The 27011-nt window shown below is 34.5% G+C and overlaps 1 protein-coding gene and 1 pseudogene across 1 annotated transcript in view; one reads left to right on the plus strand and one right to left on the minus strand.

Moving 5' to 3' along the window:
- The window catches only part of PARP8 (poly(ADP-ribose) polymerase family member 8), a 146450-nt gene that overhangs the window by 36970 nt on the left and 82469 nt on the right, over positions 1–27011 (plus strand). The window lies entirely within an intron of this gene.
- On the minus strand, positions 5145–5263 carry LOC112480252 (annotated as a pseudogene).

The raw sequence follows: 27011 nt of genomic DNA on the forward strand, positions 1-27011 counted from the left end.
GATATAAGCACTATGGATATAACCAGCATAGGAACTAAAAATACATGTGTTGAAAAAGATTTGGTGGGACTGGGCTAGGACTTGATTTTCATTATGAGCAAGGCGCATGTATCATTCAATTTGCCATTTTTCTGCATTTTATTAATATGTTTATTTCAGTCTTGGGCAATGTTTCTTAAAATGTGGTTCCAAGTTCAGCTGCATCAGAATTATTGAGAACTTGAATCTCAGTGGAATCTTGAGAACATTGAAGTGTGAGAACCTCTGTAAGGTGTGTCAGAATACATTTGGTGAAAATTTTCTTGACGTGTAAAGTATTTCAGCAGTAACTGAAATGAACGTGCACAATAAGCTCATGGGGACTGGTGTAATATACAACTCCAGTCAGCCCTGAACAGCGTAATACTGGGATTTACAATGTACTTTTTGATAGTGGCGATTGGGGACCAGCTATTTCTGTTGGTACTCCATTTCACTACTTTTGAGGCTAAGCAAGTCTTAGTATTTTATAGTTGTAACATCGTGAGCGACACATAGGAAATTAACCCTAAACAAAGTATTCTTTTTCCTGGGGTGGTGGTCTCTTGTGATCACATCGAGGATGGAATCCTTGTTTTAGCCAGATTATGTATTCTACAAGGAAAACACCATATCCACTGCTTCAGTTATGATATTTCGACTGCACCTGGACTCAAACAGGCTTAAATAAAAAGGACATTTATTATCAGATGAGTGAAAGACCAGAGCTTGCAGTAAGCTGTAGTCAGGACATAAATCAGGGACTAAGTGTGGTCATCAAGGAACCTGGTTTATATAGGCTTCATCCTAAGGCTGGTTATCCTCTTATTTTCAAGATGGCTGCCAGTGACACCCTCACTTTGCATGTTTCCTTGTTTAGATTCAAGAGAAAGAGTGAGAGGAAATCTGTCATCTAAACCAGGAATTGTTTTTTTCCTTCATTCCGATTGGGTCAATTTGAAGCTAGGGACGGGCCATTTTACTCTAATTCTTGGAAGAAGGAGAAGTGGATACATGAAAATGTGAAACAAGTAATGCAAATTTTATACTTAGACAAAATGTGTGATAATCATATATAATACTTGAGCACTTACTATATGTCGAGCATTGTTCTAAATAGTTTTTATATATTAACTCATTGAATACTCATCTTACTAGATTAAATTCTATTGTTATCCCATTCTGATTTTTATAGATTAGAAAACTGGAATATAGGTTAAGTGACTTGTCTGAGGTAACATAAATAGAAAGTGGCAGAGGAACATTTGAACTATTAGTCTGGTTCCAAGCTAACTCCTGCCTGCTACAGTATGACCGACACAGTAAGTGCTTGGTGATATTGGTCAACTTGAATAAGCATGGTCTTTGAGAGGTGAGTTCCTGAATTCATAGTGTTCCTGAATTAAAGTTATTGTTATAAATATTTAGCTCATTGATGGTCGTAACAGCTTGCTTATATAGGTATTATATTAATTTCAAATTGAAGTAGAGTGCTTGTTCAAACTAGAGGTAATAATGTGATAATAATAATAAAGAGATAATAATAATGGTAAATCAACTTACATTGCAATTATAGATCTGTTTGAGTGAACTTATATTTATGGTTTCGTCATTATCTAGAAAGGTGACTATTTTAAATTTCCAAAACCCATGCATTCATTTTTTCCTTTTTTACATTCACTAAGCAAAATATCCATTTATTCATCTAGCACACGTATATCTGCTACATATGGCTCTCCAGGTAAGGGTAAATAAAAACACTATCTTTGCTTTTTAAAGAAATTCATGGTCTGGTTAAAGAAAACAAACACAGCTGTAATATAGAGTAATAATTACTGAAATAGAAGAATGGAGAAGCTAGCATAAAGAGGCAAGGTCTACAGGTTGTTGAGAAATGGCAAGAGTTTGGGGAGGTTTTTAGAGGAAAAACGTCGTGAAAGGTGAAGTGGATAGACCAACCCAGTCAGAAGGGCTAGACAAAAACATTTCACGAAGAGTGAAGAGCATTTGCAAAGGCACTGAGAACCGAAGTGCCTACATGTTTGGGTAATAAAAGTAAAGTGCTTTATTATAATAAGTTCTAAAAAAAGATGAGGAGGAAGGTGGTAGGAGGAATGTCTGAATTTTTAGGATTTGTTGAATTTTAAATCTTTAAGACCTATTTGTTTGTCATTTGGGCCAGAAAAATATTTTAACCTTAAACATCTTGATTTTTAGTTTAGATTTAGAAACTTGTTAATTCAAGACCCCTGTTATTTAATATAACAGATAATTTTCAGATTATTAGTCACATTGCAGTGTCCTCCCTGTGTACAGACAAAATAATTCTTTAATACTGGATGTGTTTCAAAGTACTGAAGGAGTGTGCTATTTGAAGAAAAATCATTAATGAATCATTTTGTATTCAAAATGAAGGCCCTGTATTATATAGTTTAAACACATTTTTTTAAGTATAGCATATGAGAAATATATCTTTTGCATAAAGCATGCTATATATCTACTTTTAAAGCATTGGCTTACCTTATATTGATTTTATTGCAGTGGAATTATCATATTTCACTATTATATGGTTGCTTCAAATTAGTATAGATACTAATTTTATTAAGCATCTTTATACGTCTATGTATTTGAACTAAATTCTCTTTGGGATACATTTTAAAAGTGGAATTGTTGGACTAAGGTAGCCTCATGCTCAACGATTGCTTTGTAATCTTGACAGAAATAGATGAAAGTCACCATTTCCCCCATTCTTGCTAGTAATTGATGTTACATTTTAAAATATGTACCAATATTATGGTGTTAAATCATATCCCCTTTAATTTGTGTTTAATTTGTGTTTACTAATTTTAGTGATTAAGATCAGGGTTTTGAGTCCAAAAGTTTATTTTTGAATCCAGGCTCTTCGTGATCTTGAATAGTTACTTATCTCTACTATTTCTAAATAACAATAATAACTTGATATAATAAACAAACACAAATATTTAACTCAGAGCTCAGAACTGTATCCACAATACATGGAAGCAATAATAATAGTATTATTAATAATAATAATAAGAGAAAGAACCAACAGTTTTCATCTTGTTAAATACCTTACACTTTCAGAGTGCTTTTACTTAAAACTTGGCTAATCTGATCATTTCCTAATTCATATTTTAATAGTCCATTGTGATGCCTGTAACATAGAGTGATTTCTGCAATTTTCATATACTGGTACACACATATGCTGCTTGTGAAATCACTTCTCAAGGGTTTTTATAATTTACCTCAAAATCTGTATTGCCATCATTTTTATTGGGCAGTCTTATCCAAGTGTTAGATTTCCATATATTTATGTAGTTCACTAAATCAGTGTGTTCTTTCTAAACCTATATAAAATTTTTATGCACATTTGTAAGAGCATTTATTAATTTAATAAATCAGACACTTTTCAGTCATGCATCAGTGTAAATTGTTGTTTATATATTGTTTAAGAGTAATTCTTTAGACAGGGTATATAATTCATTCAATTAACACAAATATATGATCAGTCAGTATTTACCTCCCATGGTCCAAATCCTGAAGGAAAAAAACTTTCTTTAATACATAGTAGTTAGAATTGTTGCTAATTTGATTTTTCTCCTAGGGTGTTTATGTATTTCCCAGACCTTGTAAATTTAGATTTTTTAATACTCATTTCACAGTGACAATTAATTAGACTTGACAGCTGCTTATTCTTTTTTTTCCCCCAAAACAATAGGCAAATTCTGAAGTTTTGATCGAAATTCTTAGGTCAGTAAAACTAACCTCCTAATGTCTGCATATAAAATACTCGAATGATTTTAAGGCTTAACCTTTGGAAGTTATTCTGAAGACATGGACGTGTTCTGCTGCTTTTTAGAGGACAGTAGCCAAGTGTTAGAGACCATACTTACCACTTGCCAAGATTGTCTTTTGAAGCTTGACTATATTGACTGCTTTTTATGGATTTGAATGAATGCCAGTATTATTCTGCTTCTGTTGCTCTCATCTCTTGTTATCAGTGGGGAGTTTTTTTTTTTAAATTTAACCTATATTGATTGAAGTAAATATATTTATATATATATAATTACAAACTTAGTATGAGCTTATATCAACTGTATTTACCATATTTTAATATGCTTAAACTGCTTTTTATTGACAATTTTAGACAGTTTCTATTGATTGCCTGTTATATTAGTGTTTAACTCATATTTCCTTAGTCCACAATCTCTCAATATGGCCATTTCACAATTTTTTGTTGCATCAATAATTGTTACATTTGCAGCACCTATACTATTTTAACTCTTGTATTTTTTCCTTATATATATATTTTTTTTCAGTTCTTTTAGAACTTTTGTTATGGCTCTCAATAATTTTCCCAAATGGTCAAACACATCAAATAAATGATCAGGAACTCATCTCTACCCACCCCTTGCCCATCCTAGAGACCTCTCTGAACCCCCCCTCCCCCCCCTTTTTTTCTTGAGTCTGAACCATATTTTCGGTAGATCTGATGCACATGTGTTATTCTTCGCCCTAGCCCTGTGTTGTGTCCTGTTTCCTGGATGCCATACTTTCCTTGTTTAATTGAAACATATACTCTTTTAGCTGCCAAAGAAAAGTTGTGTCGGAGGTCATTTTTTGGAGTCTGAGCATATCGTAAATATCTTTATTTGGTCTACATTCTAAATGACAGATTGACAAGGTATGGAATTCTGGGTTAGAGCTCATTGATCATCATTTCGAAGGCATTGCTCAATATTATTGTATCTAGTGCTGTTCAGTTATCTGAGTACTATTCTGATTCCAATTCCTTTCTGTGTCTTTGTATCTCTCCGGAAGCTTTTCAGAGCTTTCTTTAACCTTAAAGTTTTGAAATTTCATGATGACGTGGCTTGGTGTGGACTTTTTTTTTTAAGCCTCTTAGATTTAGCATTCACAGCAAAGCCTTTTAGTGTAGATGCGGATGCTCCTGTCCTTCTAGGAAATTATTTTATACCTCTGACAATATTTTGTCACCTCCTTTTAACTTGTTTATTTATTTATTTTTTAGGTGAGGCAATCCTTGGTTGACGTCACAGATTGCAAGGACCTTGTCAGTTTACAATCCCTTATTTTTTTATTTTTTGCCCCTACAGCACCTGGTCTTCATAGGTGGTCTCCCATCCAACTACTAACCAGTACTGCCCCTGCTTAGCTTCCGAGACCAAACGGGATCGGGCCTGTTCAGGGTAGCATGGCTGTAGATTTCCTTTAACTTTTTTTTTGAATCTACTGTTGAATTTCCTATAATGATCTATGTTTCTTTTTTTTTTATTTTTATTTTTTCCATGTCTTTCTGAAGATTTCCTCAGTTTTTTCATTCAAACTTTGGTTGAATTTTTAATTGCCAGTATAATATTTTTAATTTTCTAGGGTTTGCTCTTAATGAAAAAAAATTTTTTTCCCTTAATATTTTCCTTTTGAAAATACTTTTTCAAATCATTTCGTTATTATGTACTTGATATTTTCTGGCAATCTGTATCAATTTAAGTTTCTTCTTTCATTGTTTCTGTTTTCTCCAAGTTCTCTTTTTTCTTTGTTTTGGTCTCCTTACATTCATGTTGGAGGCTTTTCACACATGTCTAGTCATCTTTCACTGCTTCTTTGCATGAAAGAGTAAGGCAGTGGGTAAAATATAGTGATAATATATGTAACCATTATGGTAGAAGGCAGTAATCAGTGCAGTAGCTACAAGATTTTAAGGACTGTTTCATCTCAGGACTCATCCAGAAATTTACTTCTCCCACAAAATATACCTGGTGTCATTAAACCCTACTACTGTTGCAAAAATTAAAAGAGAGAAAGGGAAAAAATAGAAGAGATCAAGAGACCAAAAGATATGGGTCAATAAGGGTGTGTGTACCAGTGTATATGCAGGAGTGAGGGTAGAAGAGAAAGGGGGGCGGGAGAGAGAGAGAGAGAGAGAGAGAGAGAGAGAGAGAGAGAGAGAGAGAGAGAGAGAGAGAGAATATATTTTAGGATGTTGAGATGTTGAGAGTGGAGGTAGGTGGTGAATAAATGAAAATGAGAATATATATTCCAAGATGTTTGTGAAATGAACTTAATGACCTTTCAATAAAGGGAAGCTTTGTGCAGATTTTGGCTAGGAAAAAAATGGCAAAGAAGGAAAATTCACATTAATAATTTTCTGTGGTTAATTATTATGTTTTTTATTTCATTACATCATTATTCCTGAAATAGTCTTTTCTAAGTTATTTAAAGGTGATAAAATGAACACCTTCCATCAGCTCATTACTCATATACACATTTCTGCTACTGTTATAAAAGAGAGATCCATTTACATGGCTGGTTCAGCGTGAAGTATAAATTGAATGTTTTTTGTAATGACATGGAATTTTTTTGTTTGTAATTTCGTTACTTAGATTCTACTTCTGATTTTTATCTCTATTTTGGGATGATTTGTGAGGCAATTATTGCTGTTGCCTTAGAACTTTGTCAGTAATAGTATAGAGGAGTACTCACATGCTTCTTATTTATATCCTTTTTAGAAGGAAATCTTTCTATTTAAAAGAATCGGAGATACAAATGAGTTCAACACCCAGTGGTACCCAGATCTCACTGAGTTCTGTTAATTCTCATTCCTAGTTTACTCCTTTGTTAATGGAAGGAACCTTTTTAGAGAAAGATAAGGAATAGCTTCTGTGTGTGTGTGTGTGTGTGTGTGTGTGTGTGCGTGTGTGTGTGTGCGCGCGTGAGTGCGTGTAGTACCATGTACACACGCACATTCCTTCACATTGCAGATTTTCTTGGATTTCATCTTCCTTTTTCAGAGTGCCAGTATTTAAGTGTGTCAGAGTTAGCAGCGTAACTCTGCTATTGACTTTTTAAAAATAAGGTAATTGTGTTGCCATGCCTGCATCCTATATATTTGATTAAATATCTGGCTTGAACGACTTAACCTAGACTTGGTGTATCCATCTCTATCTCTGTTTCTGTCTCTACATAATATGTTTGTGCACACACATACAAAGTTGTATATCTTTGTATGGGTGTAAGTGTATACTCAGATATACATTTGAATGCTTTCCTACCCTCAGTATGTTTAATACTACCTTTGAGAAAGTGAATTGTTTGTTGTTACTGGTCATCTGTAAAACAGCATCTTGATTACTGCTCTAATAAACACAGCTATCTAATTATGAACCTTTCCTCCCTCATCCTACCTCCTCAGAGCTGAGCAATTTGGCCTATTATAGAGCTATCTCTTCTAACCTTTGTTTCAAATGTTTTTCCTATCATACATCCAGATTTTTTTTTTTTTTTTTTTTTAGTACAAAGAGAGAAAACCATGAATGAAAATGAGTGTATTCTCTCCAAGTTAAGGGTTAAAAGCGAATTAGTTTAATCAATTATGTGCCTTGTCCCTCTTTCCTATCTCCCTCCCCCGCACCCTCACCCCACACCAGCCCCCACCCTCTGGTTGATCCAGGGCTGGCTGTGGGACCCACATCTGGCCTTTGAGATGTGAGGACTTTGCTGCTGTGAGGCTTCTGGAACTGACTCCCATGCTCTTCAGAAGGAAATGCACAGGAGGCCTCTTCTGCTTCAGACATTCTCATGTGGATATGATGTTGGAACTGCACCAGTTATCCTGTGGGCCACACAGGAAGTTACCCAAAGAGAAAACTGATATGCTGAGAGACAGCCAATACTTCAGTCCTTGATGACACTGTTGAGCTGCTGAGTTAAACAATTAAACAATCATGCAGGTCCCCCTCACCTCCCCATGTATACTGACGCATTTCTGTGCTTTTTCTCATCGAAGACAATCAAGGCCCTGTTTCTAAAGTCAATTCAGTTTGGGTTTTTGACATTTGCAGCCAGAAGCGTTATTGATGAAACACGTCATTGCTTTGCCTTTTATTTCCATTTCCCCTGGTGATTATTAACACCTGTTAAACCTCTTTTTGCTTTTAAGGAGGAAATCGTAGGCCAGGTTATTTTGTCTACTATTACTGGGATAATGATAAACATTGAGAGAAACAAAACTCTAAAGGATTTTTCTGTAAAATTGATTTACCTTCGTCCCAAAGGATCTCATTACTTCCTTCATCTCTGACAAATATTTATGGAACAATATGCTTTTCTTTTTCAGTTTATAAAGGAATAACTTTTATTAATATTCACTTTATTCAAGATGGTTTGAAATAAATTGCAAAATAGAATGGCAGAAACTAAATTATCTTAGGTCCAAAATAATAAGAACAAATAGTGTTTGCTGACCTTTGGCTATTGTAGACTTCTTCCAGAGATATATATTCAGAAACATATTTGGCTTTTATTTAAAAAAAAAACAAAACTTTTGGAAAGGGTCTCCTCCATAATGAATATATATATACTAGTTTGTAAGGCATCTATAAAACAACAACATGAATTGTTCATGTTTTTCATAATTTGATTACTGTACTAGTGATTACAGGAAAAAAAGGAACATTTTAGAATATCCAAATTTATGTTGATTTTACATTAACCTAAGGAGCTATTGTATTACAAGAATGGTAGCAGTCGTTAAAGATTCATGTCCACACAGCTTGCCAGGTTTTTAAATTATTCTACTCTATTATTTCTCCACTTAATTTATTCAATAAGCACTGACGACCTGGCTCTACAGGCCGCCCAGAATATAGAAAAGGCCCTGTCCTCATGGAACATCCTGGTCAGGGGACAGATAAAGACACAGACAGAGTATATTCTGATGTTATGGTGATGGTACGGGTAAGTGCAGGGAGCTGTGGGAGCATATAGGATGGGAACCAAATACAGATCTGCTGGGGAGGAGAAGGAAAAAGATATTCTGGTATAAGGAATATTTAAAATAGGAAAATAGGAGACACAGAAAATGTTTTTTGGAAACGTTCTAATGCTTATAGTCAGCTTGATCTTTTTCATATTTTTATGTTCGTGGCATGAGATTTATGTCATAAGCTCAATGCATAAATCTAATAGTAATAACTGGGATTTATTAATGTTGACCAGGGTGGTTAAGAGGGCGAACTTCCGTCGAGTACTTGCGGTGTGACTTGAGGCATAGTAATTGCGCTGTATTTTGTTCATCTATAAAATGGGGATGATAGGAATCTGTATGTTAGAGAGCTGTTATGAGATTTCAGTGTGTAGATTTAGAAGAGTGCTTGGCACATGCTGAGTGCTCGACAAACATGAGTTGTCGTTGTTGTTGCTGTTGGGATGATCTCATCTAATCTTTTCAGTAATCTGACAAGATAATGTGATAGACAGAATAATGGATACCAGGATGTCCGCACCCTAATTTCAGAACCTGTGAATATGTTTCCTTACATGACAAAAAGAAATTTGCAGATATATTATATTATTATAGATACTATTCCTATTTTACAAATGTAGCAATGAGCTCTGGGAGGTTGCCGTCTGCAGTCGCCCTGGTTTTGGCCTCCCTCCAGTTTCCTCTGCTTGCAAGTCTTGATCCCCGTACAAAGTCTTAAACTGGCAGATTGCCTCTCTTCTCCTTGAGATACATTTTTGCAGGTAGCCCACCACTAGCCCACTCCCTCCGTTAAATCACTTAACACTTTTCTAGCCCTTTCTCTCTTTTCAAAAGTTTTAGAAATCTCCTTTCCACTGACAGCTCTCCCATTCCTCCTGTCTTTGTGAATTTATGCCTCCCCTCTCCCCCACAGAAATCAGTGGTCAGCCAGCCATCCTCAGTGCAAGCAGCATATTAATTTTTGACCCATGGCAGTACCTCCTCTCACTCTCATACCCTCAGAAGACTGCAAACAGTAGCATAAATTCAGCCAAGATGACCGCAGTAAAAAAAAGTCTCACGTGGCCTTTATGAAAACACCCACAGTTTTTGTACTCCTGAATAATTCTTTCCATACAGTCTTAATGGTAGCGCAGTGGGTATGAGGCAAAATGTTCCTACACACCCTGCCAAAATATTCATAATGGATAAATTTCATGTTTTGGACAAATTTCTGTGTATTCACTTATTTTCTTACGCATTTTCTAGGAATTTACTCATACTTTCATGAACTCTTTCTCCATATTGGGGGAGGAAAGGAAATTGCAGTGCATGCTTTTCTGAGTATGTGTGTCTGAGAGGCCTGGTGTTCTTAAAGACCTTTTATGAAAAGGAAATACTGCAAATAAAGATTACCAAAATTGGTTATTTAAAAGCAAAAGACAATCTGATTAATCAAAATTTTGAAATGTTCATTTCTGAACACTCAGACTACCACATTACAGAAAATATTAAATTTTATTTAATGTTAATTAAGAGAATATTTTTAAAAAACCAGTGTTTAAATATATAATACATAGAATATTTACCTTTTATATTAGCAAATTCTCATTCTTAGAAATTTTAACTGTCAGGTCTTTACAGAACAGATATGTCCAGAGCTGCTTTCTCATTCTCTTGTAATGTACAAGAATAATTCAAACATTTTTTCATCTGTTATATAAAGATGAACACTATAGTAGATCTTTATATTAAGTTTTCTGTTCTCAGCTTTCTAACTGTAATTCCATTCTCTTTTTATTTTCACCTGTGCAAGTACATCTGAATGAATGAAGCTGACATTGTAGTACTAAATTTTAAAATAAATCTTAAATTTATTATGCTTTATAAAATGAGTAATTATTTCCAGAACTTTGTTGTGCTTCAGAATGATCATATTAGAATCTTGTTTCCACACGGAGGCTGAGAATTGCTAACCTAGAGCTTTCTGTGAAGAAAGGAAGAAGCTGGTATTTTTATATTAGAATTTCGTTAAAATGCAAAAGAAGACAACTTGGTGATGTGGCACAAAGCTTTACAAGTAAGACAATAATGATTTGATATGAGGCAGTTCTGAATTAATAGATGTAACAGTACAGTGAATACCGTACTTTCTTACTTACTCATCAAAGGTCTGGATGATAAATGAGCTAATGCCTATGTAACACTAAGATTCTGTTAGAAAGAATTTAGTAAAATATGTAGTGTCTTGTTACTAGTGAATGTGTATTTGAATAAACATACTGTAAGTTTAGTGTATTTTTTGTATTCCATTCATTAATTTATTCAACAAATGGAGATTACACATCTGTTATGTTCCAGGCACTGTTCTCGGTGCTGTGTTAATAACTGTGAGTAAGGCAAGGTAAGCAGGAGAAGATCACGTCGGGCATTTTAAGAAGTTTGGATTTTATTCTAACTGCAGTGGAGGCCATTGTATTTTAATAAGGAAAATTACATAATTTGTAAATATGTAATAAGTTATATAATTAATAAAGAGATCACTCTGGCTTCTCTGCATGTAATGGATTATTTGGAGAAACAGAAGGAATTGGAAAACTGGGCAGAGTCCTTAAAGTAGATCAGGGGAAAAGTGATGGTGGCTTGCCTTGGGGTTAAGGAAGAAGAAATGCAGAGCAGTGCATAGCTTCAGAAAGTGGTGTCAGTAAGATGTATGCAATAGGTAGATGAGGAGGAGGGCAGGTGTGGGAAGGAAGAATTAATCTTGGTTCTAGTTTTTGGCCTGAGCAAGAATTTAGGTGGTAAAAATAGAGAAGTCTGGGGAAAAATAGAGTTTGGGGTGCGGTAGGGAATCAACACTTATATTAAATAGGAAGTTAGATTTCCAGTCTGGAGTTGAAGTGTGAGGTCAGGGGAGAAAGGATGGATTTGAGGTTCACTGAAACAGAGGTGACATTTTAAGCTGGGAGTAGATGATGGAACATCTATGCAGATAGAGAAGAGAAAGGATTGGTTGCAGAACTGAGCTCTGGGACATTCATAATTTATAAGTCAAGCAGGAAGATGTATTCAGCTATTGAAAATATGGAGGGACCATGGACATAGAAACTAAGGGGATGCTGTCTTGGAACCCAAGAAAAGAAAGAGTTACAGGAAAGAGAATATTGTTAACTGTCCAGTTCTAATGAGATTTCAGCTATAAAAGGGAGAGAAAAGTGACGATTGGGTTGGGGGTCATGGAGGTTGTTCAACCGAATTTGATTTAGTTAAAGTGAAAATGGAAGCTAAGAAGATAGTAATAGTGAGTATAGGCAACTCTTTAAAGAAATGTTCACATGAAGTGGAACAGAAATGGTAGCTCAGAAAAATTATATTAGAGTATGTTTGGAGGTTGATAGAAATGATTCAAGAGGCAGGAAGAATTTAATGGTAACAACTAGGCTAATTTTACAGTGTTGAGAAATTGAGGTTATAATTGTCAAGAGGCAGGTAAAATTCATATTAAAAACTGGGAATTTAACTCTAAGAATTTTGATAGAACAGTGAATCTTTGCACACCAGATTTTGAAAGTGATGCACAAGTAAATGGACCTTTATGACTTTTTTCTCTCAACGACAGAATCTTGTATAATGTCTTCTTGATAAAAATCATAAACATGTTATTGAATAAATAGGAAGTGGTTTTAAAACCATGGAGAAACCTTATATATAGTTTTTATGTCTGAAGAGGAATTTGCAGAGAATATTTGTTAGTATTTTAGTCCTTTGTTGTAGGTTTTAAGAACCGTATTAAAATATATGTCCTTCATCCTTCTCAGAAGTTAAGTAGTTTAAAAGATAAAGAGGGAAATTATTTTTAAAAAATTTCCCAGGACCCCTGGAGAAGATATACTCCTTGGAAGCAAAACATGCAGTATATCTTTAGAAATGACTTTCATCATGAAAAGTCAAAATCTACTCCAAATCTGTTGTATGCAAGTATTGAACTTTTAACAGACTTAACAGAACCTGTAGTGTCTTGTCAGGCATAATTGTTATAAATCGTAAAATGCTCAGGCAAAATTATTTGAAAATATTTGACATGTTTCTATCCTTGTTATGAATTCCATCAATAGGAATATATTGTCATTAGTGGAGAACCTTTCGAAAATAATGTTTAGAGAATCTTCCTTTCATTGCTTCAAAAGTGTACTTTGCATCGTTTACATTATAAGAGACAGTTCATAATTCACTGCCAAGGTCTAACTCAAGCAGCAGTTAGCATTGTGGGATCTAGACCATGTATCAGGGAAGTGGTGTGTTTGGAGCCCTTCTTATCTCCTCTCGTGTGTGCTCAGCTTTTCAGGCTCTAGTGTCTTCATATAGCAATTTGGCTGCAATTCACAAACAGCCAGTAATAATATTGACTTATAGGAGAAGTTTTTTTTTTTTTCCCTCCAGTAGGTCTTTCAGGGCAGGTCTGATCACTGCTCAGGGACAGTTTATCCCTTCCTTATGCACCGGGGTGCTATCCCTACTCCCGACAAGAAGGAAAAATGGAAAAGGAGGCAAAGGGACATTTTGTCTGTACCATATTGACCAGAATGTTATCATATCATAATTTTGGATGCAGATGTAGCATTAGGCTTAATGCTACCTGATAGATGGTTTATTGGAACATGAACATTGATTGGCCAGCTCTTTAAGAAACGTTAAGCTAGTTGTGGCTCGTGTCCACACATTCAGAAAGTTATCTCAGAGTACAGAACTGACATTCCTGAGAGAGAGAACATTCAATTCACTGAATCCTCCACCCATTTTCTCTGAATTCCAAAAACCAAGTAGCTGTGACATTTTAAATGGTGTGTTGTGTTGTTCCTGCCTTCCATTGTCTGTGGTTGATTTGTTCAGATTGGTGGCCTAGAGTTGAAATAGCGTGTACTATGGGAATGAATTGATAATATTCTGACACTGAACTGATATCCTTATCCTGTAACTTTTAAGACTTTTTTTTTTGGTAGCACAATAATGTCTTATTTAGCCAGAAAGTAAGTGAATTCATAGAAAAGTTTTCTCCTTAGTGAAAAAAAAAAGTTCGTTTTGATTGGTTGGCAAGAAATCATGCCATCGTATGGAATATGTAATGTTTTAAAAAACTAAAGCTGTATTCTGATTTTTGTCTTTTTTTTAGGCAGTTGTAATATACTTTTCTTTTTTCTGTATATTGGGTTTTGTGTGTATCTATATCATTCTCTAAAAAATTTTATAGCTTTTTAAGCAGCATTAAGAGACATGAGTAAGTAGGTGAATCACATTTTATTTTTCATACCCAAGCTGTTTCCTTTTTCATTGTGTCCAATTAAAATATGTTAGTTTTCATAGTAAATGTTTCAGTGTAATATTTGAAGAATGAGGGGCAGCTGGATTGGACAGTTGCTTTTTTTGTGGACATTTTTGGGATTACTAAAATATGCTTTAAAATTACCTATATTTGTTTTTCTCTGCCATTAATTTCTATTTAAAGGCACTGCCACTGAAAATTGAAGTTCTATACTTCACAAAAGTTTCAAAGTAATTCAATTTTACAGTAAACTAAATGTATTAATAATGTTAAAAAATGCTGTGGTACAGACTTCTGTGTGTTCACCAAATACTTTTTTCCTGGACACACAGCTGGATTACATTTCTCAGCCTCCCTGGCTCTTGGGTTTGCTCATGCACTTGAGTTCCAGGGTATGGAGTATAGGTGGAAATGATGTATGCCATTTCAAGGCGTTGCCCACGAAACTCTTCTCCATGACCTCCATGGTCTGTTTCCTGCACATCATGACTGAATGCAGGGAAGGTTGTAGCCTTAACAGATGGTCAGGCACACTAGTCAATAAACGAGAGGCCCTCAGTGATTGCGTGGAGCAGGGTCTCCCTCTCTTCTCCATATGCTGTGTTATGGATGAGAAGTCAACTTCTAAAGTCTCGTGTATTGATACCAAACAGTATATGCTTCTGTCTTTTTTGGACCGTGGACTCCAGCTGTTTACTCTGGAGGAAATGGGATTTAGTGAATACAAGATATTTGTCTTTGACAGATAATTTGCCAAAATTTTCAAGCATGGCTGTTTTGTTGGCCTAACATAAAGATTCTATCTCATTTTACCCCAGATCTTTTCTAATTCTGCAAAGTGATGTGAATTGTATACTCACTAGGAATGTTTAGGACAGTCCAACATCAAGAAGGCACTTCAGTTTGCCCTAAATCATGAAAATTTCTGCAGTAGGTAATTAACATTGGTAATTGTATTGTTTTATTGCCAGCTTACTGGAATGATCTGTAATGTGGCTTGGCAACAGTCAACAGCTATCGGAAGCCATTTGAAATAACTTACTCATTAGAGATAAGTTATTAATTCTTGCTCAGCTTTTTCACATGAATGTTAAAAGTATTTTCGCCTCTTAAATTTGGTAATAGCTTTTCCTCTACACGCAAGTATTGCTAATAAGCTAAAAATACCTTTCCCTTGAGAATCAACTTTTGGATGCCTTTAATGGATAATATTTTTTTTAATGCATTTGTTGCTCAGATGGCTGTTTTAGTGTTATATTTATTTTAAAAACTTACTTCATAGTCCTGGAGTGAAGTCCTCTCTTTCCTTTTTCAGGAAACAATGGGAAGCTATTAAATCTCTTCTTGCCCAGTTGTTTAATTCAGTGTATTCTCTATTAGGAATAGATTGTACTCTCTCACTTTCTAGATCAAATAGTTGCCTTCTCAAGATTTTGGTGGTGATGATGGCAATTATAATATTAATATGATTAAGTGTCAGGATATCAAAGGCCAGGGGCCTTTCTTTTCTGAAAGAAGTGCATGTGTGTTCTTGGCTGATTAATATTTAATTTCGTTTAGGTATTTTTGGCTTGCATGAATACTAGATTCTTGTGCTGATTCTATCACTTTCTTACTATGTGATATCAAATAAATCTCTCAACCTTTCTTTCCTTTCTTTTTCGTTCATACCTATGATATGAAAAGTTCAGAAGCCCTTTAAAGCTCTGCAAAAGTGTGATCCATTTAATTTATGATTTACTCATGGCAGGTAGTACCTTTACCCTTGGTGGTAGTAATCCTATAATTAGAGGTAAGAATAAGTTTTTGAAGAAGGAAAATAATAAAAGAGAAAATCGAATTCGAAAAATAAAGGAAACGAAAAAAAATATACATCAATGAGGAGTATTTTCACAGTTTCCCAAACAAGTTTATTTCTGTTCCTTATTAGATTTTTTAAAAAATCTTCCTTTAAGAAGAAGGGAGGAAGATTATTAAATAATATCTTCTCAAAGTTTGAAGTCCTAGCAACATTGAAATATTTTCTAAAATTATTTATGAGAAATTTTGTTTCTCTTTTAAGTTTTAAGTAGAGGATTTGAAATCCTCCACAAGAAATTATTCTCTTTGGGTCAGCATCCATCTGTGCCATGACATGACTATAAATATTTTTCAGAAACAACTGTAGAAATTCTTGAGGCTGCGATTGCCTATTCAGATTACATGCCTTTCATTTCTGCTTTTGGAATGAACGAACAGATATGTAGCTCAGTGAAATTATATTGTATGTGTGAAAATTGATTCTTTACTTTTACCTACCTTATTAAGCATGCAAATTGCTAACTTTTCAGTAGATTCATTTACAATAAATTATAGCTAATCAAATGTGTCACTTGTTTCCTTTTAAGTGACACAGTGTATGTGCCAGCACGGCAAAGGAAAAAAATCACTTTCGTTGTCCTTTACCGAAAACAGAAATTAATTGGTTCAGAAATGGGTTTGGCGCTATGTGAATTGATATTGACAAATTGATGTGTAGATGAATAAGAATCACATTTGTGTTCGTCAGAAATGACTGCTCATGATATATGATGAAATGTCACATAATTCTTTCCTCTTCTACTCACCCATCTATAATTTATTCTTTTATTAATGAAAACTATTGTAATTATGTTATTTTAAAATTTTTTTGATAAAAGCAATACATATGAAAATTTGGGCTGTATATGATACTCTTTGTTTAATATTTTTGTTATTATAGTTAAAATATTTGAACTTTTTTGGTTGGAGAGTTTAATACTTTTACATGTATTTAGTTGTTTCTCAAAAACCATTTTACATGTTTGTGTATGTGTGTATTAGCTAGAGGTGCATGCTGACTAATGTCTAAAGGAAGAAAAAACTATTAGTGAACTATTTACACTTTAACAAGATACTTATACATAAGTTCAAATAAAAATCTTATATTTGAATCATCACTGTTAATCTGGAAAAGTATTAGCCAACTATTGCTCCCTAACGTGAACACATGTTCAATCAAGGCATATCTGTGAAATTCAAACATAATTTCATGTATTTACTGCTAATAATGGCTGTTAATTAAAGCAAAATTAGTGGGCTAAGTGATATAAATGAAAGGATAATTTATCAATTTGCTAATTATTTTTTCCACGGCAGACATTTTCAGTTGTTTACAAAGTATACGACACTGGTGCTAAAACAGGTTTTTAGTTAAGTTGCAATAGCAATAGAAGATCTGTTAGAGCTGAAGCCAGCCTTTCTAAAATATAATCAGTATGTTCTTTTCTGTTGGTGTTTGTATTTCAAAATGGCACTGCTAATGTTGGCCTTACCAGTTTGTAAGCAATACTGCTTAGATAGTTTTTCTAATTCTGTGCATATATGCAAGATTTCCTCCAAATCCTGACTGTAGGAGCATCCCTTAAAGCCTGAGCTGTTTATGGCAGTGCCACCTACTCCTATGGTATTTCCATGCCTCTTTTTAGAAAGCTGACAGTTTGATTGTTCTATATGTGGTTATTCCACAGCTCTGCCATATTGCTTCAAGTTATCCCCCTCCCAGCTGCTGTTGCTGCTTTTTTTTTTTTTTCTTTTAAGTTCTCTTACTTAGCTATGTGTCAGACAGATCTGGGTTTGAAGCTTCACTTTTTCCCTTAGTAGGACTGTGACTTTGGCGGTGTATCTAAACTTGAGAGTCTCTGTTTCCTCAGATGTACAATAATAGTTTATGGTGTTTTATTAAATGACATAATTAAGTGCTTGGTATATAAAAGGTATTCAGTCAAAGTCTATTAAATGAAGGAAGTATGGGTGAACTGTTTCATTAGTTACTTTCCAAGCTTTATTTCTTCCCATTTTATAAATAAGTTTTTATTGATAAGAGTACCTCAATTTGATTTCAAAATCCAAGAGAGGAGGCTTTTTTTTCTCATTTAACCACATTGATTAGTATCACTTAACCACTGTAAATCATGTTGTATATTGCCAGAGATGTCTCGATTTAAAAAATCCTCTGGGAACAAAGCTCCATTTAATAAAGTTGGCTTGGGTACAGCAATGACTGAGAAAGTTCCCTTTCCACAGTTCGAGAAAACCCACAAGGGAGCTGTTTTGCATGTTGGTCTCATGTAGCTACGCTGGCTGCTGAATGTGCTCTGAGAAGGGCAGGACCACCAAGGCTGGTGCAGGCTGGTCATACGCAGTGCAGGAGGCACTGCCCAGGGCTTGTCGCCGTGGGTCACCTCCATCTCCATGCTGTAGACCTTTCCCACAGGGCAGAAGCCAGGCCCATGGCTTGGTACAACTGCCTTATTTGGAGCGGAAGGGTAGAGATGCATGGGGGAGGGCCTGCACATTTTAGAATCATACACCCGCTGTTTCTTATATTGTTTCTTTTTGTGGAAATAACAAAAAGCACGTCATGAGAAGCTACTCTGCCATTTAAGGACAAGGTAATCCTATGCTGTATGGTAAGGATGATATTTATAGTCATGAATCAAAACCATCTGAGGTTTCTCAGGGGCTTTTAAGCTGGTAAGAAAAACACAGGCACTTCCTTTGTACTCATGTTTGTGACAGAGCATGGCCCTGATAATAGTTTTGGTAATCATTTTATCCTTACCTTCCAATCAGCAGGGCTATAGTATTTTTATGACCACCTCCCTGCTTGATAATGAACATTTGAGCTACTTCCTTATGCAAAGAGCTGTAGGCACATTTGGACACGATGTGAGTCAGACCTGGCTCTCCAGTGCCAAAGACTTCCTTCTGCTGGAGTTCGCCCAGTCCTCTCGCCCACCGCTCCAGCTTCCCACCAGGTTTGGCTTCCTCTGCTAAAGAGGAACACTGACCCACTCGAGCTGCATCCCTCTTCATGTTCTTCTTGTGTGGGTACTGTTTCAAGTGCTTTGATCAAATTTTGGCATCGGTAGATGTGGACTGTGTTTTTAAAAAGTAAAATACTTCAGGTAATCTGCATTGCTTGTAGGCTTGCTTTCATTTCTCATCAACAAAATATGTGAAGATCAGTTGTGATTTGCACCTTCTATAGGTGTTACAGGTACATAGAGGAATAAAATGCAATCTCTGCACGTGAGGAGGGCCAGGTTCCACATTTAGGTTGGGAGCTGTAAACCTAAAAATGAAAAGTTTGAAGAATGAGGCTGCTGTGTTTAAACTCCCCCAGTCTTTTTCTTTTACTCCTCATCTACAGATTTCTACCCAGTCATCACTTTTATGGGGACACTTCCTTTCCCATACCATCGGCGAGTTCTGTGCCTTGTTTTATGCTCCAGTTTACGTATAGTCTTCCTTCATAGCATTTGTCGTGACTATAATTTTCATTTATTTGGGTGATATTTTCATTGCATTTCCCTCTGATGGGGTTGGGAGGGGTGGGCTGTCTGTTTTAATTCAGCTGTGTTGGCACAGAGTAGGTCTTCAGTAACCATTTACTCTCTGCTTGGCTGAATGAGTGTTGAGTTCTGACTGTTAATGACTGGAGAATAATTTCTGAATTCAGTTTCTTAATACTTCTTTTCACTCCAATTGTGGATGTCATTTCTCTCAAGGGCTTAATATTTATAAAAACCTCTCATGAGTTCTTTTGTTTTGTAGTATTTTTAGTCGTAATGAGGTAATCACTTTGAATTGCTGCCTCAGAATCATGTTTGTTATTGTTGGAATGGGTTTAGACGGTACATATTTGAGAAGAAAGGTCTTGGGACTGGAGCTGCGCAGACATGTACATTGCCAGCATTCATTAGTTCTGTGTCATTTTTCTAGGTGGAAGTAAATTAAGGCTTAGTTTTCCTTTCGATTCTAATGAATATTTCTAAGCCATTATCTTGTTTCTTCTATTAAATGACAACATCCTGTGAGAGGCTTCATTGCTATTTGCAATTTTTAGATATCAGAGTGGGTACAGGTGATGAATGGGAGCTATTGCTGTTAGACCGACTTAAAAGAATGATCTGAATTTTGAATTGTTGATGAGTTAACTCGTCAAAAATGGTAAAAATGATTCTATTCTGTTGATCTTAACATTTTGAGTTCTGAGAAATTTTTTATCATTTTGATGTTTGTATACATTCTTTTAAAGTTAACATCATTCTCATTCCTAATATTCTGAGTGCAATTTAATTGATGGTTAGCTCAACTAAAATTTGACAAATTTTTGCTCTCATTGCTTTTGCAACTGTGAACTAAGTAAAAACAGTTTTCAGCAGAATCACCTCGTCATTTTAGGAACTTTTTCTTTGTTAACTACTATCGATTTGCAAAACTGGTGCCAAATAGAATTAGACATGTCTCCATTCACATAATTGCTTTGCTAAGGAAACAATATACAGAGGAAAAATAATTTTTTCTTCACGTGTGGCTGTTAGATACAGTTCATGATTAGTTTATTAATTGATTTCTGAGTTGGAGCAGGAGCTAGTGTCTGCTACAGATAAGCATTAATAAATGTGCTATACAAATTCACTTAAATAATTGTAAAAAGGATAAAATTTAATGAAAGGTATCTATACCAAAGGAGACCTAGATTCTGGACCAATATGCTGTGTAGCCAAGGGCAAATTGATAGAGCTCTCTGGAGCTTAATTTTCTTACCTATAAAATGAGAGGCCCAGATAGATGGCCCATTTTCATGACTGTAATTCTCCTAGTGTTATGCGAGTAAACTTTTTTTCTCTTCTCAGTGAAGAAAGCTCTTTTCGAATTATTTCTTTTCGGTTAGGTTTGAATTTTCCTGCAGGCATCTTCCATCAATCTCTTCCAGATTAGTTTTCTCAAATGTTTTTTCATCCTTAGTGATACCTTGACAAAGATGACATTTTCAGTATCCTTCTTGTCACCTTGCAACTTTAAATATGCAGATACTCATTGGTTTTAAAAAGGAAAAAAAAAAGTATTCATTAGGACTATAAAATCTGGCCTTGAAGCATTTCCTATCTTTTATTAAATGTCCCTTACCTGAACAGAATTTATTTTAGAATGTGATATGGGAGAAGGAAGGAGTTCCATGCACTTGAGAATGTAGGTATAGTCAAATAAATGTTTTAAATGCTTTCTTAAAACAAACTCATATGGAAATGTATTAAGTGTTTTTGCTTGTCTGCTACCAATTAGGGCAAACACCTGGGTATATTTCCTCTTTTAAAATCGAAATAGATTTTTAAAAACCATAAAACTTAGAGCCATCAGTAAAGATAGTAAGAGAATGTTAACTGGATTTTGTTTGGTCTTAGTTTTATCAGTTTTTTCTTTGTGTAATTTTATAATTGTCGAACCTATTTTTATTTCTTGAAAGAAGTTGATATGACAGAACTGAGACTCTGTGCTGATCATTAAATGGTACTTTAGCTGGTGAAATATATTCAATGCCAAAAATCATGGAGATACTTTTGTTATATTTTAAATGATTTCTTTGGAAAATGACTGTACATTTAGAATATGAAGTTCTTTTGTTAATAATGGTCAGAGGTGAAATATAATAGTTGGAGAAATAACTGCATAAACTTAGGCATATTAATTAGAAGACAAAGATGTAACCTGTGAGGGAAAGGGTTATCTGGTGGGATTTGGCTTACTCTGCTGACTATACGTTTAGAAATATTTTGAGGAAGAAAGATTAGATCTTGTTGCAAAGTAATTGGAAATTTCTTGCCACAAAGCAAAGCTCAGCGTACAAAATCGTAAGAAGCCCATGAATTAGAGGAAAATGTCCTAAAACCTAGTTCTACCTCTGATTCCACATAGAACTGAGCAGATCTCTAGAAATTTATGTTTCTTCATTTGTAAAATGAGGGTGCGCATTGGGTGATTATTAACTTCTTTTTCACTCTAATGCTCTGTGAAATCAGGATTATATTTATTACATGCATTATTTTTTTCCATTTCCACAGCCTTTTATATATTCTTTGGTTGGCCTTTAGAGAGTGAAATAAAAATAAAAGCCCCTCCATTTTGAATTTCTTTTTTTGATTGATTTCTCTTTTGCTCTTCTGCCTAAAAGAATGTGCATGTTCCTCTGCTGGACTTGAGTCAAATGAAAATGTAAAGTAGGAAATTCGTAGCATTGTGCATTTGCTTGTGTGGGTCTGGCTCATGTAAATCTGGGAAGTCTGATAGAGTTCTTAAAGTTATTTATATGCTAAAGAAGAAAGATTTGCTTTTTGAAACATGAATAAAGGATCTCTAGACAGCTTTTTGTTCTTTCTTTGGTTTCATCCTAATCTTACTATGATGGGAAATGTTCATTATCCCCTTCAGATATTTTAATTATTTTTTTGAATACGGTCATCAAGAAAGCATAGGCATAGGACTTAATACTTAGGAATTTATTTATAGATTTCTTATTATAATCAGTTATGTATTTGCTTAATTATAGAACATAGCCTCATGAGCCAGACCTTCAGATATTAAAAGTTGAAATATATAGATTATATACAATTAATTATCTAGGATATCTAAATCTAAAAAGCTCTGAAAATTGCAACAAATTATTTTGTAAATTTCACTTATATTTAGTGGCAAACTCCTCTTCCTCTGCCTCCTCCCCGTCCTCCTCCTCCTTTCCCTTCCCCTCCCCCTCCTCCTCCTCCTCCATCTCCCCACAGATATATTACTGTTTTTGATGGTAAGGTGTAAAATGTGCACTCTGCTACATTTTAAAATATGGAAAACTCTGAATTTCAAAACACATCTAGCCCCTGGGGGTTCGGATAAGCGATTACAGTGTTTATCCTTATTAAATTTCCCAAAGGATTAGCATATAAGCATAAGAACATTGGTTTCTTACTCATTATTGTTCTCGGTGGAAATACAGTGCAATAAGTATACAATAATTTAGTGTATGCTTCTAAGAAAAGATAGAATTAGAATCTGAAGAAATAAACTATATACAATGTAGGAGAGAATGTTAACAAATACACACCATATGATAGATGGTACTTATCTATACCAATTAGTACATAGTACTTCTAATTTTTAAAGCCAGTTTTTTGTTTGCTATAAACGCAAACAATATTTTGTACAGATTTTCTAAACATGGCTAAAAAAATTCTGAATAGAAATGGTTGATATGCAGAATGATACATAAAAACTAACGAACTGACTGCTTTGGAAACATTGTTTTGTTGAGTAATTTGGCTTTGAAAGCAAAGTAGTAAAAATTGCTTTTTTAATGAAAAATGCAAATGACATACAATAGTTTTGACTCAGCTGATTTTTATTTTTAACTACTATGGGATTGAAACAGTAATTTTCACATAACAGTGCTTTTTTATTTTCGATCTATGGTCATAGATGACTGATTCAAAAGGATGGAAAACTAGTTCCTGGTACAACAGATGGTCTGTATTGGTCTTTCTGGTTCAATTGACGTCTTAAAAAGAACTAAAAACTCAAATTGCTAATACCAGTAATTTTTGAAAAATATTTTCTTTTGCTTAACAAAATGTATTTTAAAATTCTTGAAGTAGTTTTTAAAAGCTTTTAAATGATTTCCTGATTGACTTAATTACTATTCATATTTTATAATAAGTCTATTTTTGAAAGATTATATTAAGTTGCAGTAACAGTATTTGCTTAGATTTCTATTAAACCATATCCAGGGACAGAAATCATGGTTGTTAAATAATTTAGAAAATGGCTCATCAATTATTGACTCTCAGCCTCACAATTTGTTTTGCCTAAAAAGGGGCATTTTGTCAGCATCTGTGGTAGATTCTTATGTCTGTAAATTATCATTTTCAATCTCTATTTTCAGTCTCTTCTTATGTGAAGCTTAATTTCCCAGCAAGTCAGATTCCCTACAGTTCCTTACAGATCTCATTCTCACACTTGTTCATCTTTTCCTTAAATCTGGAGTAATTAATTTCTGGTGTATTCTCAAGTATCACACACTTACCTCCAAAAACATTCCTTAAGTGGCCTTGTCCCATGTGGAGCTTTTCCTTACTTTCCTCACACTGCGTACAGTAACTAATAACTTTACTAATGAGGAATATGAACTTAGGTGACATACATTGCTATGAAAAATAATTTTGGAAGCATTCGGAAACTCTTGAGGGAACAAATATAAAATATAAAAATACAGATAAGAATGATGCAAAGGCTCTTAACATTCAACCTGATCTTTCTTTTCCATGAAGATTTTATTTCAGATCCCATATGGATATTTGTGTTTTTTTAATTGTTATGTGTGAAATTTATAATTATTTATGAACGATATCTTGAGGGTAGAGATAGGGGGTAGGAAACCTCATGAAGGAAACTTCATCATTCTCCTCACTGGCCCTCTTGAGAAAGAAAAGTGGAAAAAGAGAAGAAAAGACCTTCTTTCTTGAGAAAGAAAAGTGGAAAAAGAGAAGAAAAGACCTTTGTGTTGGTGCAGAAGTAGAGTATCCAGTTTTTCATTTGCTTTGGGCTGTCACTGGATGATGAAAGTGATAGTAATCACACATGGTCAGTCCCACTGATAACAGCATAGCACGTAGGCGAACGGCTTGCTGAAAATTGCGCAATCATTTTAAACAAGTCAATTTGTCAGTAAAGTATTTGCTGTTATATAAAATTATATAAATATGATTTTTTTTTTCTGATTTCATGTCCTTAGAACTGTATAATTCTCAACCAAATTGTGAATGTTCCCAGGATGGCTAGTATATATTTTCTATCTCAGATTTACTAAGCAAAGACAGTTAACATTCTCGTACACGCTCACCCTCCCCACTTTTCTCCGCATTTTGTACCCTAAGAAATTTCTTTTTTGACTTATTTGGAGTTAAGAGGTTTATCTATTTTTAAAAAGAGAGAAGTGACTTTCCATGGGTGCTGGAGGTTTCCCATTTTCTTCAGTGAATTCATAGTGCCAAAATTAAGAATGCTAAGACACGGATTTATCCTTTAACCATGCATTGCCTAGAAAGGGGAGCTGAGACGGGAGGTATTTATGTACACCCTAATTCCAAACCATAACAAGATGACATATGCAGAATCAAGTGCTAGACAAACCTATATTCTAGAGCCTCAATATTATTATCACTATAATGTATTGCTATAATGGAAATTCATCATGAACCAAAGGGTTTGTAGTGACTGGAAGAACATTTTTATAAGCTGGATTGATGATTGTTTCTTATGTGGTAGTGCTATAATAGGATTCTAGCGTGCATTTGTTTGGCTCCTGGGGAGCTATCCAAACTGAATATTCTGCAATTTATTGAAACATATTTGCATGGTCTGCAAATAATGAAATTTCAAGAACATTGAGTGTCCTTTGCTGTTTGTTCAGATTCTATAATCAGTGTTGCAAATATCAAGTGTGATATTTTCATGATTTTGAACATGTTGAGTTATAGATGAATGTACTTGAACCCTCTGTGCGTAATGTATAAATAAACACAGGCAGTGTGACTTCTTAGTTCTCATTTCATGACATACAGTATAATAAAATTCCATTATAGTGATTTGTTTCATGCAGATACATTATGGGCCAAATTATAGCCTTTAAAATATCACATAGTAAAAATATGTTCCATGAGTGAAAGGCAAGTGTTTACTCATCTCTTCTAAAATCAGACTTATAAACAGACTTAAGTTAATTGGATTAGTTTATCTTTGATAGGACATAAAATACCTCCTATTCTACCATAATTTAAGAGCCATTCAATGTATATGTCAAGGGAGTTATACATTTATTTTGAGCACTTCTTAGGAGACAATCTGCCTCTGTATTGAACATCTGGAATACTACAGTGGATAAGATACATAGAAAAATTAGACCTAGTGGGAGAATGAATTATTGATCTGATGATTACCCAAACTATAACTGAAAAGTTTTAGGAGGAGTTAGTATAGGACGGTATGAAAATGTTTTGTAAGGAGACTTAATCTTGATGAATCAGGTTGGACAGAGTGTGGTGGAAGCTTAGAGGGAGGACTTGAGAAAGTAATAATGTAAACTAATTCCTGAAGGATGCATAGGATCTAGCCAGGAGATATAGAGGAGTTTTTCCTCCCTGTTTTATTAATTTAATACACTCTTATTCGAACTGAAGAATATAATTTTAAAATTCTAGTACTTTCCCCCATAACTGTACTTGATTACTATTAATAAAGTTTATTCTAGGAAAAAAAGAGCAAACCTCATTAGTAATAACGATAATGATCCAAGAATCCTTCCCTCCGAAAAGCATACCCTTCCACCCTTCTCCCCCTAGAAAAGTCTTATACAATTATAAATCTATATTTTAATAAATACACATGTATCTAAATTTTAACAAAAATGGGGTCAGAGCATCATTAGATTACACTTTTACATGCCTTTTAGTTGCTGCAGCAACTTTGTAATAGACATGCTGTTATTTATTTAACCAATCCCTCTTTGTAAACCTCTTAGTTACCTCTAACTTTTCAACAAACCAGAAGTATTTTAAGCAAAGTCTACTGTATTTATAAAGTTGACAATTAGTTTAGGACCTAAATTAATCTGAAATAAGGAAGCATTCATTTATCAGTTCTAGAGCTTCTTCGCTTATGTTTGCATACTAAAGATGGTTCAAAGGAGAATTGGAGGTATAGACATTTAACTTACTGAAATCTGTATTCTTTACCAGAAATAAATAACTCATTTGTTATGCCATGAACAAGAATCATTTGCATTATGATCAGTTTTTTACAACTTTAGCTTTTATCCCTACAGAATAGAAAAATAGCTGAGGCATCAGAAACCCTTTAAATCAGAAAATCAGTGCAAGTTCCACTATACAATGTCCAACGGTCCAATGGAAAACACCTAGAGTCTTTTTTGCCCATTTTCAGGTTTTTGACAGTTTTTTCTTATAGTCTTTCGCCTGTGAGCTAAGTAATTTCCGAAGGTGATTT

The sequence above is a fragment of the Pteropus alecto genome, unplaced genomic scaffold, assembly GCF_000325575.1.
Source record: "Pteropus alecto unplaced genomic scaffold, ASM32557v1 scaffold73, whole genome shotgun sequence".
Classification (NCBI taxonomy): domain Eukaryota; kingdom Metazoa; phylum Chordata; class Mammalia; order Chiroptera; family Pteropodidae; genus Pteropus; species Pteropus alecto.